Below are 13,574 nucleotides of genomic sequence, written 5' to 3'. Positions count from 1 at the left end.
TCCGAGGATGTCCTTTCATACTTCAAAGCATTGCAAGAATGTGTGACATGCAAAAAAGATCATAAACCTGTGTATAAGAGGCCAGGCCTCAGAGATGCGGTTAGAGCACCTCGAGAAGATACCCTGTTGTCTGATTTGATGTGTTCTGCTCCGTCTGAATAAAACTTCTGTTTCCTGCCTTCCAGTGCCTGCCTCTCTGTTTGGTAACTTGAGTGGGTATAGAGGCGGTTAACGCCGGGCAATTCTGAAAAAGGTCATCGGCCCTACCTTTTTCCACACACCTACAGGTAACCACTTACGGTAAGTAAGGCCTTCCAGTTTACATTTGTCAACGGCACCGTAAGCCGCTCGGCCAGCTCATACCTCTCTTCCTTAGACCCTTCTTTGGACCGTATCTCCTTGTGAAGTAGCTGCAACATTTCAACGTATTCCTCCCCTTCAAACGTGCTCTTTCGTAGCCAACATCAAATGCGCACCTGGGGGCTTTTTGCTACACCCATGTACAGGAGGTTTTTATTAAACTTTAGCTCTTTACTCTGCAAGGCTCTTTTCCTGGCCCCTCCATCCAGTATTCATGCCACTCTCCACTTTAGTGCCTGATGCCACCACTTCACCAGTCCCCACACCTCGGACTCTAATATATTTACCCATGTGGAGCTTACCACCCGGCTCCTCCCATACATCGTCACCCTTTGTCTCCACCAACACCATTTTTGGTTTGGCCCGTGGAACAACCTTCTCACTCTACTCAGTCTCTAATATATTTACCCATGTGGAGCTTACCACCCGGCTCCTCCCAAACATCGTCACCCTTTGTCTCCACCGACACCATTTTCGGGTTGACCCGTGGAACAACCTTCTCACTCCGCTCTTTAACCGATTCACCTACGGAGCTTACCACCCAGCTCTTCCCAAAAATACTTCACCCTCTGTCCCCACTGACACCATTGGTGGTTTGGCCCGTAGTAAAACATTCTCACCTGGCTCTAACAAGGCTGCCCAACCAGGCGCCGATCTCCATGCCATTTGCTCAACCGGGTCCACCGTCTGAGGAACCCTCACAGAGGGCCGCGCTCTCTTCCGGGCCCCAACGCCACTGCCCTCCTGGGCTGCACCGCCTCCGGTGCCTGTAAAAATCTAGGAGACACATGAGAAGGCACCCCCCTTCCTCATTGTCCCTCCACTCCCCTTCCTCAGGGAAGTCATCATAATACAGTACAAACGATTCCTCTATCTGTATAGGATCCATCATAAAACCCACACTGCGGGCCTCAGCCGACCCAACATTGCCTACACCAGCCCTAGCGGCCTGTGAAAATACTCGTGGCGGGGGAGCCGCTGTACTCGCTGGTACTCCCCCCTGCGGTGACTGCAGCGTCTTTTGGGGTCAGCGAGGTCGCGCCTGACCTTCGTTTGCTGGCCGCGCCGCCGCCGGTACAGAATGTGCCACGCAAGTCTCCACCCCCCCTTCTCCTCATTACATTGGGGCCGCACTTCGCCCTGCTGACTGAGTCCTGTTTTTTGTTAGGGCCAGCGAGGTCGCGCCTGACCTTCGTGTGCTGACCGTGCCGGGCTCCCCCACCGGTACGGAATGTGCCGCGCAAGGCTCCACCCTCCCTTCTCCTCAGTGCATTGGGGCAGCACTTCGCTCTGCTGACTGAGTCCTGTTTTATGTTGGGGCCGCGAGGTCGCGCCTGACCTTCGTGTGCTGGCCGCGCCGGGCTCCCCCGCCGGTACGGAATGTGCCGCGCAAGGCTCCACCCTCCCTTCTCCTCGATGCATTGGGGCCGCACTTCACCCTACCGAGTCTGCTGACCTACGACGCTCCTCAACCTATAAAAAACAAATTTGGACTGGAGTGCTGGGAGCGCCAAAAAACTAACTGGCCTGCAATCTCCCCTGGCCCAAGTACCACCCTCGAAAAAACCGATCAGCACCCTGCCACCCAGAGCCATAACTCACCGTATTACCCGGGAGGGCGGCGGAGGGGGAGGGGTCCCCCTCCGCCACATCCCCACTCCACACAAACATCCTGAAAAGCCAGGCGAGGGGGCGGCCCCCGCGTGACGAACTCCCCTCTCACCCTAACCAACCCCAAAAAACCCCAACCTCACTTCCTCATCACAATGACTGAAATGCTGAACTGCGCCCCTTAAGGGGGGCTCATTCTGGTGGAGGGGTACTAAGGTACCTGTAGCCCCCCAAACCCAGAGCCCCTAAGCCCCTTTCACCCAAGAAGAAAAGAGGATCTATGCTCTCCCAAGCGTGCACCCCTGCCACCGGAACCAATTCCCCCTCTGACAATCCAAAAGACCTTACCTCACCCTCTCCCCCTTTCAGGATCTGCTAAGGAGACACACCGAGGCTGAAACTCCCCCCACCCCCCAAACTGGGCCCATTCCCCCTCCCCTACAAAACTGCCCCCCAATGACACCACCCCACCCCCTGCTTACCTCACCCCCGCTGCCTTCGCCACAGGACATGATATGCCAAACTGGGGACGCTTTTCTAGACCGCAGGCAGTCCTGCTCCAAAAACGGGTTCATTATTAGGAGTTTACGACGTGCAAGCAGCCACCGCCGCTGCTATGTCGCCAATTAATAAATCCCTGTGACCTGCTCCGTCCAGAAGCCGAAGTGCTTAGAGCCCCTAAAATCTCCTGATGCCATCGAAAGACACTTGAAAACTCTACCATAACAAGCCAAAAATAACTAAACTTCAGCGCAAAAACTTCCCTGACTAAAACAAAAAATTCCCTGACAAAATGCTCCCAGCCACCAGGTCACCAAAGAAAAAATTCTAGAAAGCTGGAGACCAGCTACCGGGAACACTCAAAAATGTGACAGGAACACACAAACTGGAGGAATAAATATCCTGTGGACTACAAAATAGCCCAAACAGCCCAAAAAGCCCAACCAGCCCAAAAGGGGGCAAAGCAGAGTCCCGTGCCGATCCCATTCCCCAAACATCCCGGGGGGGCAGACCTCCCTACGCTCGGCTGCCCAGCCCTGCCAAGTGTCACGCATCAGGCGTGACATTAGCGCATTTCAGTGTGGTGGTCCGCACCACTGCACTGAAATGCATTGTCACGCATTATAGCGCCTCTTCAACTGCCACGTGGAGTGCTGCTAAAATGAGCTTGATCGACTAAGCAAGCTGTGAGCATGGTGGCACTTCTCCCAGAATGCAGAGGCTAAGAGGTGCTCGCAGCTCTGCTAGTACTGCAGTGCTACATTGAATGCATTAAATACATTGAATGCAAGTTTTGTAGAGACACACCGCCCCCGGCCGACAAACGTCTAACTTAAACTGACGTCATAGTCAGTGCCCAACGGTAAAGTAGACGGACAGCGAGATTCAACCTAGAGCGCCGTTCACGCTGTAATTGGTGCGGTGCGGCCGAAAGTAGTATGTAAATGCATGGTGATGGGTTCCTTAGCATGAGGCGTGCGTTTAGGAAAAGTTTGTATTTCTAAGTCCATTAGAGTGAGGTTTATCGACACTGTGCATCAATGGAAATTAATCTGTCTGTGTGCTTTTTTGAAAAACGTGTCTGTCTTCGTCTTGGTTTTTAAATCATGACAGCTGAATTTGTGATTTGGAGATCTGTTTACAAAGGTCGCTGTTGATTGTAGTGCACATTTCAGCTATGATGAAGCAGCTGTTCTCTTCCCGCATGCCAGCGTGTTTCATAAAACAATTTCCCACTTTCCTTTATAAGATGTTGATGTTTTACAAGCATGTCTTTATTAACCCCTTCGCTGCGGCGGGAATTCCGCCGCAGCGCTAAGGGGGTGGGGCTGCCGAGTGGCGCTCGCATGCTCGTGACGGAGCCGCTCCGTCACGAGCCGCGGTTGAGCTGTGCTCGTGACGGAGCGGTTCCGTCACGAACGCGCCCGCTCAATGGAACGTGCCGCGCAGGCGCGAAATTCGCGCGGGCCATGACGGAACCGCTCCGTCATGAGCACAGCTCAACCGAGGCTCATGACGGAGCGGCTCCGTCATGAGCATAGAACGGGTTAAAAAAAAAACACGTGTTTATAAGCCATTCTGCTCATGGAGCCAAACAGTGTTGTACAAACTACCCTAAATAAGTGGTAACATCTTTAAAATATTTATGTTTGAAGGCATTAATGAATGTAATACAAACTTTAGTTGTACACACTACTAAACAGACATCATTTGCTGTTAAACTTAAAAGGCACTCTGGGTCTTGACGAAAATGCATTATAGCAGGATATTCGCCACCCTCAGCCTGTGTCCGAGTCTGGGCCCCCAGTTATTGTTGTTGTCGCCTGACAACACTAGAGCTCTCCTTCCACAGGTGTGCTGAGTCCAGGAGAAGCTGAGCAGGTGGTGTTTAGGGCAGGCCCACGGCCCGCCTCTCACATTAGCCGAGCAGTACCAGTGTGACCCGTTCTCCATGATTGAGGGCTCCTCATCTTCAGCATCGTGACTGGGGACAGACAGACTGACTTGGCTACTGTACAGCAGCTGAGTGTATGCAGCCGGCTGAGCCAGTGAGTGTAAATGACACAGAGACACTTCTGAAGGACATCGGCAGATGTATTGTTTTTTTTCCCCTCCTAGTCGCATCCGTGTAGTGTTGTGACTTTACGAGACACAAGGTATTATTGAATTAAAGCTACCGCAATAACGTCACACTGAGGAGGGGTTAAATATCCCTGTTAAAAGTACTTGATTGTACCAATGATGCAACACATATTCTCAAAACTACCATTCATTACAAGGGTACTAGGTTAGTTCTCTTGGATTTCTGGTGATATGCAGCAGGTTTAAGAATTTCTTAGAGTTTCCAGTTGCTGAAATGAGTGTCATTTCTGATATTTATATGTTTCCTTGGTCCTCATTGCTTGATTTCATTGCTTGATTTTGCTCGCGAAAAAGTCACTCACAGTGCTTGAAATGTCACTCATGATTACCCCGATTTTAAGAATGTGTCACACATAGAAATCTGAAACCTTGGCAGCTATGGCTGCCCCCCAAGACCCCCTTTTCCAACTACATTTTGCACCGAAGTTGCAAAAAACGGCAAAATAAAAAAACATTAAAAAAATGTTTATTTCGAGGACGACACTTCCTTCTATGGCTTCATCTGTAGGTAGTCCCTTTTCCAAACCTTCTGCGCGCCACCCAGACAGCCATGTGTTTATAGCTGAGGTTTGCATACAATTAGACTGTCGCTGCATTATAAGACTTATTCTCCCAATCTCCCTTCTTCTTTTCCACTCGTGCGACCCTCGGTTAGCTGATGAGAGATATATGCAAATAAGGATCTAAATCTCCCGTTTGGAGAAAGGGCCTTTTCCTATGTTGTTATTTTTATCACGCACAAAATGTAAACGCCAAAATGTTTACCCTGTGAAACATTAGCTGTGAAGCTGTCTTCACTGTTTATTGTAGTTCGGCTTCCTTTTGCCTACAGATGGAGGAAGTCAAGCACCCGGGTGCCCTTTTTCCAATTTAGTTTTTTTTAAACTCCGCACAGCTTCTTCAAATTAAGAGCAATTGAAGAAGCACGTGCAATGCTCCTACATGGAGCACGTGCTGTACGCAGACATGGGCCCCGCATTTCAGCAGCTAGACGTGTTTGTCAAAGCGCAGGAGGTAACTTGATCTCAGTAGGTAACTTGATCTCAGTAGGTCTCCAAATATATATTTTTTGCATTCTTTTCTGTTACAGCTTTCCTGTTTATTCATAGCCACGATCGACTTTACAATTGTGGAGTTCTTTAGTTCTTATGTTGATCCAAAACTTCCGCTTGTAATTTAATTTATATCGAACCTAAACAGGGATAGTAATCTTTGATGTGTTGTCATGTACGTATGCCACTTATTCCAATCCACACCGCACAATAACACTGCGAACTAATCCAATCCAACTCCCACAATTCCACTACACCCCACATAAGTAAAAAACATTGCCATCAACTATGCCAGTAGCTCGAATTCCAAGTAATTCGAGGCCTATTGCATTTCCAATACTTGTTGTTGTTTTTTACTGTTGCGCACTTTCTGTGTTAACTTAAAGTGGATGTCTGTAAAGAAAGAAGCAGTCCTAGGTTCTGAATATTACTGTTGCAATACTCTCTCCCTGTCGAGAAGCGAAATAGTGTTTACTGAAATTTGGCAACGTTTTTACAGGAATAGATCCAAACAAAAATGTAATGCCTTTTTAGGTCTCTCCTAGCGTTTAAATATGGTTTTCAAACATTTAAATGGCTTTTCTGAATGAAATTCCATAATGTATGTAGTGAAGTATGGCCTTGGAATAGCCCCAATTTAATATGTGTGTGTGTGGGAGAACGTCTATTGTTAAATCTGTAGAATTTTGTTATGGCTAATAATATTGTTATGTATTTTGCAAAGATGAGCTTGTTTGCTCATCTGTTATGATCTTGAAGCCCAAACGAAAGTTTTTTTGTGATGATTTTATTCACATATACTCACCACATAAAAAACTCACTCATTCACAACCACTCACACAGTTTAATTCAGATAGGTTGCACACTTACCTCATGTGGATAGCTGGAAAAGGGAAAACCTGGACTTGAACTGGGCCTTTTAGACCTATATTGGACACCCCTTATGCACAGTAAACTTTGGAGAGTCAGGAAAAAGTAAGTTTCATGCACACAATGAAGACTCACAAACATGAGACAAGGTTGCAGATAACAAATTTGAGGACGGAGTTCATTTTTCACAGCTAAACTGAAGACATTCAACCACTTATCTTATGGGTTGGAGAACTTAATTTCACAGCTTTGTCAGTAGGTGGGCATCATAACATAAAATACTTTTCTGCCGAGTACTCACTGCCCAAAGGAGGCCTTTTGTTAATTATAAGAATTAGCCCTGTAACTGCAGGCTTCCTTTATCCTCTGAACCTCAAGGCCATCGGGATTACACCATCTCTAAGTTATGTTTTGGAAAATTTAGTGGATGCCCAGGATGCCTTAGTGTGCTCTGGTCCTTGAAAAGCCAGTGGAATAAGTGGAGCGCATATACCACTTAACCATAATAAATACTGTAGTTTGGATGATTACGTCAAACTTGCCAAATAGACAAAGGTGGGAGACAGGTAGAGACAGTAGTGTGCATGAAAATGGATTCCCTGCCTGCCCCTAATTTAAATGCCCAGCTGAATGGTGATCAGCCATGGCAAGGCAGTTGGGGATCACCTCCTCTGCTGCAGGCACATTCTCGAAGATACACTCTTGACTTGGGCGTCACCTTGTAAATACATTGGATTTCTTTTTCCCGCTTTGTCTAAGACATGGCCGGGGACACACTCTTAAGAAAAGCGGATTTTGAACCTGTGAACTTGGCTATCAATGAGCTGGAAAATCCTGTACATATCCAGACATAATGATGTACTTTATTGTGAACCTGCGAACATGGTTAATGAGTTGGGGGGGGAGAAATGTTTATACATATCCTGACCTAATGATGCACTTTATCGTGAAATTGTTTTAACTTACATTTTTAATAATTCTAAGTTTTATTTTATAGTTGTAAAAAACAAATAAAGAACTCTTCTTCTGTGCCACACACTTAGTGTGATTGACTACGCAGGTTCTGATTGGACCCTGCACTTTCAATCACAGACGATCGCAGGGTATCCAAACCGCCCTAAAGTAATGCAAATGAGCTGCTGCTGAATTATTCAAGGAAAAAAGGGGAAAGGCTGGGTCCTGTCCTTGACCGGCTGGACCACTCTTATGAGACAAACAAAACAAGTTGCCGGGCAGTATAAGTTGGTAAAAACAAATACACACCTAGTACAATGAATTGCTAGGCTGACAAACCATTTGTGTTTAGTCACTTGTATTTTTATGAAAAAAGATTATGAACAAATGCCTTGGCATCAAAGGATTCACACCGCATTTACAGAGGTTCACAAGTACATTGAAAAAACCATATACAATACATTAAATCAAAACATACACATAAAACAATTGTGATGACAATGAATATAGACAACTATGTAATGCCTCAAAGAATTCCCTTTGTTGAGGCACCAATCCTGGATAAAAATAAACAAGTGGACAGCCAAGATGACGAACTAGCCTACTTGTTTTCACCACCACTAGATACACATTGGTTAATTTGTCAAATGGTGCAAAAAATAGGAAGACACAAAGCTATGCAACAATGTAGAATTGTGTGTGAGTTATATTCCTATTGTGCCCTGATAGTTCAGTATCTGGGTGGAGCAGGACGCCGACGCGTTTCGAACCCGTTCAGTAGGTTAAGGGTTCTCCTCAGGACAAGGATTGGGGAGGTCGTTGTCACTGTGAATTAAGTTAAAAACATGGTATCAATGAAAAGCTGACTACTACCTCACTTTAACTACAACACTGTGAAGGAGTAAGCAAATACCTTATGTTGGGAATATCAGGATGCTACCTGTGAAAAAGACGATATACACCCTAATTAGTCTCTGTTCTTTGTGAGACACTCTGAGCCACCGTATACAAAGAGGGACTTAGCTTTTAGGCACGTACCTTGATGTTTTTAGTACAAAAACATGTAAGGGATGCTGATGCACCTAAAGTCGATTGATGTGCCTAGAGAAAGTAAATAACACGGGGTATTACAATCCCAACTGGGATGCCCTTATGTGCGTCTTTGCACAAAACTGTTAGTAATCAAAATTATTCACCAGCATCTCCGTTCATTGCTATACTCACTCACTCATCCACCCTGATGGCCTTCTCTTTCTGTGCAGTCAGCAATGCCGGCGAGCCTGTCCTGCCTGGCCGCCCCCAAGAGTGCCGGTGCTCTCCCAGACCAAGGAAAAGTTCCGGTACTCCAAAGGAGATAGTTCAAAAGTAAGATAATTGGTACCGGCCCACTTAAAGCACTGCATCCTAACACAGGGCGAATCCATACTTAGTCATGTTGGCACGCCTAAGGGCACCACTAGCTGAACCGATCTAAGGCCTCTACAACCGAGAGAGACTTGGAGAACATGGAAAGACGTATCACAAATAGAAGGGGAGATGTAAAGCGCACTTGGCCAACCCCACTCAACCGGAATGGATGGCAGAACCTGCAGTTTGGAAGACTGACTTGCTAGGGAATGGTTCCAGTGGCCGCATGTTTCTGCATTTGAACCTTGAAGGCTAGAAGATTATCCTGCAGGATGGCAAGAAACTGAGCCATCACTGTGGTTTGTGGCCAACTGTGGGTCTTGGATCCAGCTGTGTCGAAGTCAGTCGTTGCACTTGCCTCAAGGAGGTCTAAGGTTTTAGTGCAAATCCATCTACAATTCTTTGTAGATAGGGATTTACGTCAAAACCCATGGGTGGTTGCATGGGAAATGCTACAGCGGGACTCCAAAAATAAATTCTAAATCAACGTGGCCATTTCCCCGAATCCTCAGAACACACATTCATTCAACAGTGGGGCCCATTACACTGCACACTTACTCTACTCATTTAAACTTGTCTTCAAAGATTTGGCCAACAAACCTGGAGTCCTACTATAACATTGGCAGAGTGTCTAAACCTATTTAACTATTTATTATTTACACTTGCAATTTAAAGCAATTTACCATGGTTTCATTTAAACACCATTTATTTCAGACACACCACCATAATGGCAATGGATCTGCTAGAACGAAAACTAGGCGTAGGAAAAATCAAAGACCAGCTTTTACTTCTCCATTTCTCTAATTTTTATTCAAAGCAAACTTTTAGCATGTCCGACATTTAGGCATTTATTAATTCTTTATTCATTGAGAATCTTTAACTTTATTTCAAAATGATCATTTAATTAAAAGCTCAGAAATAGACATTTATTTAAAAGTTCAGTAAAGTTTAGCGAATAACGGATATTTCCAAATTCACTCTCTCCTAACATTCCCTAGCTAACACCCTCATCTTATCCTAACAGTCCTGCAAAGAAAAATAATCAGTCAGAAAACAAAGTCTTACATCCAGAAATCGATCTTCAGTCCGGCAGCATCTCCAGAGGAAATCGAAAAGAGCGATGCCTCTGAGCAAAATCAGGGTTTTTTATAAACTAACAGCCAGATTCATCAATGTCCCGATTTGCGAGTCCTTAATAGCGATTATTAAGGAATCGCTATTAATGACTCGTAAAACGTGATTCATGTAGAAGTCGCAATATTATTTGCGATTCCTACAGCTTCCTTATTTGCCATTAGCAAAATCTAATCGCAAATAAGGATGCGATTTCAAGGGTGCCTGGGGTGTCCAAAGGACACCCTGTAGCACCCCTGAAATATAAATGTAGACTTATGTTGCGCACACACATGTCCTTTGGACATGTGTGTGTGTGTAACATACAACTTAGAAAAATGCACTAAAGTGCATTTTTCTAAGTTTTCGCTATTTACCACGAAGTCAGACTTCGCGGAAATGGCGGCCAAAAATAGCGATTTCGCAATTCAAAAATAGTTCATGAATTGCATTTAAGGAATCCCAAATAGAGATTCCTTAAATGCAATTCCTCGCAATTTAGCGATTTCGCATTTGCGATTTTTGCATTTGGGATGATGAATCCCAAATGCAAAAATTGCGCTCGCAAAGGGCCAGATTCTCAGAATCTGGCCCTTTGCGAGCCGATTTTTTTCAATGATGAATCTGGCTGTAATTTCCTAACTTAATCTATCTAAAAAGTAACTAGTATCACCAATTCGAGTTCTGATTGGACAAATTTGGGGTAGATGAGCGTCTCCTCATCATTACAGCATGTTTTTCACAATGAATCAGCAGAAAAATAAAGTGTCTTTGTTTAGGACAGTCCGTGGCCTAGGCACTTCCTTCACTTGAAACATAGGGAAATATTCCCATGATTAGAGCATTACATCGTCTATGCTTGGCACCCGTCCTAGGTTCCGGGGCAAGTTGTCCTTGAACCTCCCATCCTAGCACAGTCAGCTCACTCGCGCTTGCAGGCTTTGGATGCACATGCGCAGTGTAATATTCACTCGCGGTTCATCAGAACAGCCATTTTCTTAGTAGGCCTCAAAGGCCACTTTTGGAACTATCGTAGAAACAAACACAAATTCATGTTAATTGTGGAACTAAAGCCCTTCTGTTTACCTCCCACCATACTAATGTTTCCCCATTAGTTGTTACCTAGCAAATGAGCCACATAAATGCGTTTCACACTTATATATCCGAGGACTTTATGGCACAAAAGTGTACAATAAGCATATTTAAGCTGCGTTTGTTTATATTTAAACTATGCATTAATTTACATCACAATTACAACACATATTAGTTAATTTTATTGCAACATGCAAGCAAGATTAGTATTCCCGTGTATGAAAAATGTATGCATCTTATTCTATGGTTAATTAATTCATAATAACGTGCCATTAGTAAATATTAATGTTATGGAACATTGATTTCGAGAGGGGTGTACAACATTTTGTTTTACCGCCTCGCTCCATCAATTCCCTCATCTGGTGATCCTATCACCAAACATCTTTCAAAATTTGGCAGAACATGTTTCGAATTCTTCATATTAGTATAATCTATACTCTTGTAACTTTCTCTTTTGATTCTTTAAAAATCTTTTCTCTAATTTCTTCCATTTCTATTTCATTCTTTTCTCTTTCCCTTGCTTTTCGTTCTTGAATTGTCGTCTTTATTGCCTTTCTGAAATCTCGCCTACCCTTGCATATACAGCATAATCTTATCAGGAAAATCACTATTACTAAAGTTGTTACTGGAATTAGTATTTTACCTATAATTGAACTACCTATCTCTTGGAGCCATTTAACTGCTGTAAAACCTCGACCTAATTTCTCAAGAACACCTTCAACCTCCAGTGGTTCAATCTCTGTATGTAACTCTGTAATGTTTGTAATATACTTTTCAATATTCTGACTTTTATCCGGAATATAAGTACAGCAATGTTGCACTTTCAATATTCCACAGACTCCTCCCTCTTTTGCTAAAATTATGTCAAGGGCAAGTCAATTTTGCATTACCATAGCTCTAATAGCAATCATTTCAGTATCCACCATCAGGAAACCTCCTGCTGTATCTGTTAACAATCAATCCACTATTGTGGACAATTTTTGGATTCTATTTGCATTAAATGAAATTCCCACTGCTGGTATCAGTGCTCCAAAAAATCGCCTAATATTTCTAACACACTCTGTCTTCTTTTACGATTTAAGACTTTACCTATCTCATGCTTTCCATTAGTACCTCTATCTACATGGAACATTTTAGGAAAGACCAAACCCACATAACAGGTCCCATACCAATGGTTGGGTAACCTATAGTAAGCTTTGCTCCTGCAGATAAAATAAACACCCGGAAAAACAGGATCATTTCCTCCTTTAAATCCCCAACCCCCTGAAATTCTATAAGTGTCTTTACATTGACTTGCACCCAAAAAATAATTGTCATAGATGGTGTTATCTCTTCTAATACAAAATTTCCCTAACATTGGAGTATCTATATTTATAGCTACATTCACATTTTTATCATCAAGATTTTCATCATTATATGTCCAATATTTAGATTTTGAATGTTTTATTTTCTCACTTCGTTTATAAGCAATCCTTCTTTCCTCAACCATATTTAAGAACGTTCTTTCTTTAATTCTCAATTTACATGTCAAATTGTTATTAAAAGCATATTCATGTGTCAACTCGTCTATTTCCAAGAAATACTCTCCCATTTCTTTAGCAGGCTTCTTTTTGTTCAATGTACTATCAATTTTCAGTTTTGCAAAAATGTCATCTACATTAGAATAATGATATTCCAATTTCCCAGTCTGATAAAACAAACTTGCTATTACACTGCAGGTTACACCATATGTAAGAGGAAGGTGGTGATAGGTCACCCCTTCTGACACTGGCAATTTTCACAAACATAACAATCATCAACATTCATAGTCTTAATATGTTCAAGTAATAGCTTTGAAAATGTATCTTGTGTAAAGCCACTAATTGACTGATCCTGATGCACCTCTGGCCTATACACATGTTTCTACTTTCTCACTTAGCTTATTTAAACTTACATTTGATTTCAATTTTGTTAAATTATCTTGAAAAGGAATTACAATTGCTAAAATCACCCATAATATTATCAATAATCCCATACATAACGTACAGCATCTACACCATTTTCTAAAAATAGAACACTTTGTTTTATGATTATTAGTAGGCATTTTCCCCTAACACAATTTCACAGAGTCACCTATAAGTTCCACAATAATGGTTTACTAACAGAGTTTCTTCGACCTTGTGTCAATTCTATTCTAGACTATATTATAAGTTGTTTTTCTAACAAGCTTTCTTCGACCTTATGTCAACTCCGAACTCGCCTATATTTACAATATCCGTCTCACAGGGCTTTTAGGCTTTTACCTAATATCATATACTTTGAGTATCAATCAGTTTTCTCTTAAACTGACCTCCTAACTCACTTTTCTCAATTGCTTTTGGATAGTACAAGTTTTCTTGGCTACTATTAACCTCAGCAATGGGTGGTAGGACTATGTAAGTCCACTCAGGCGATTTGTACTAGCTGATTTGGTCGTCTTACTCTTTTTGGCCT

General features: G+C 43.4%; 1 protein-coding gene across 1 annotated transcript in view; it reads left to right on the top strand.

The window, feature by feature from the left end:
- Positions 1-5,569: 5,569 nt before the first annotated feature.
- LOC147661055 (cannabinoid receptor 1-like) overlaps positions 5,570-13,574 on the top strand; it is a 41,558-nt gene continuing 33,553 nt past the window's right edge. Inside the window, exon 1 of the mRNA XM_086951362.1 lies at positions 5,570-5,628. The gene's annotated coding sequence lies outside the window, so the exon portion shown is untranslated. The remainder of the gene's footprint in view (positions 5,629-13,574) is intronic.

This window comes from Lissotriton vulgaris, unplaced genomic scaffold (assembly GCF_964263255.1).
Source record: "Lissotriton vulgaris unplaced genomic scaffold, aLisVul1.2 SCAFFOLD_354, whole genome shotgun sequence".
Lineage (NCBI taxonomy): Eukaryota > Metazoa > Chordata > Amphibia > Caudata > Salamandridae > Lissotriton > Lissotriton vulgaris.
Note: the sequence above shows the minus strand (reverse complement) of the source record. Positions and strands in the feature narration are given on the sequence as shown.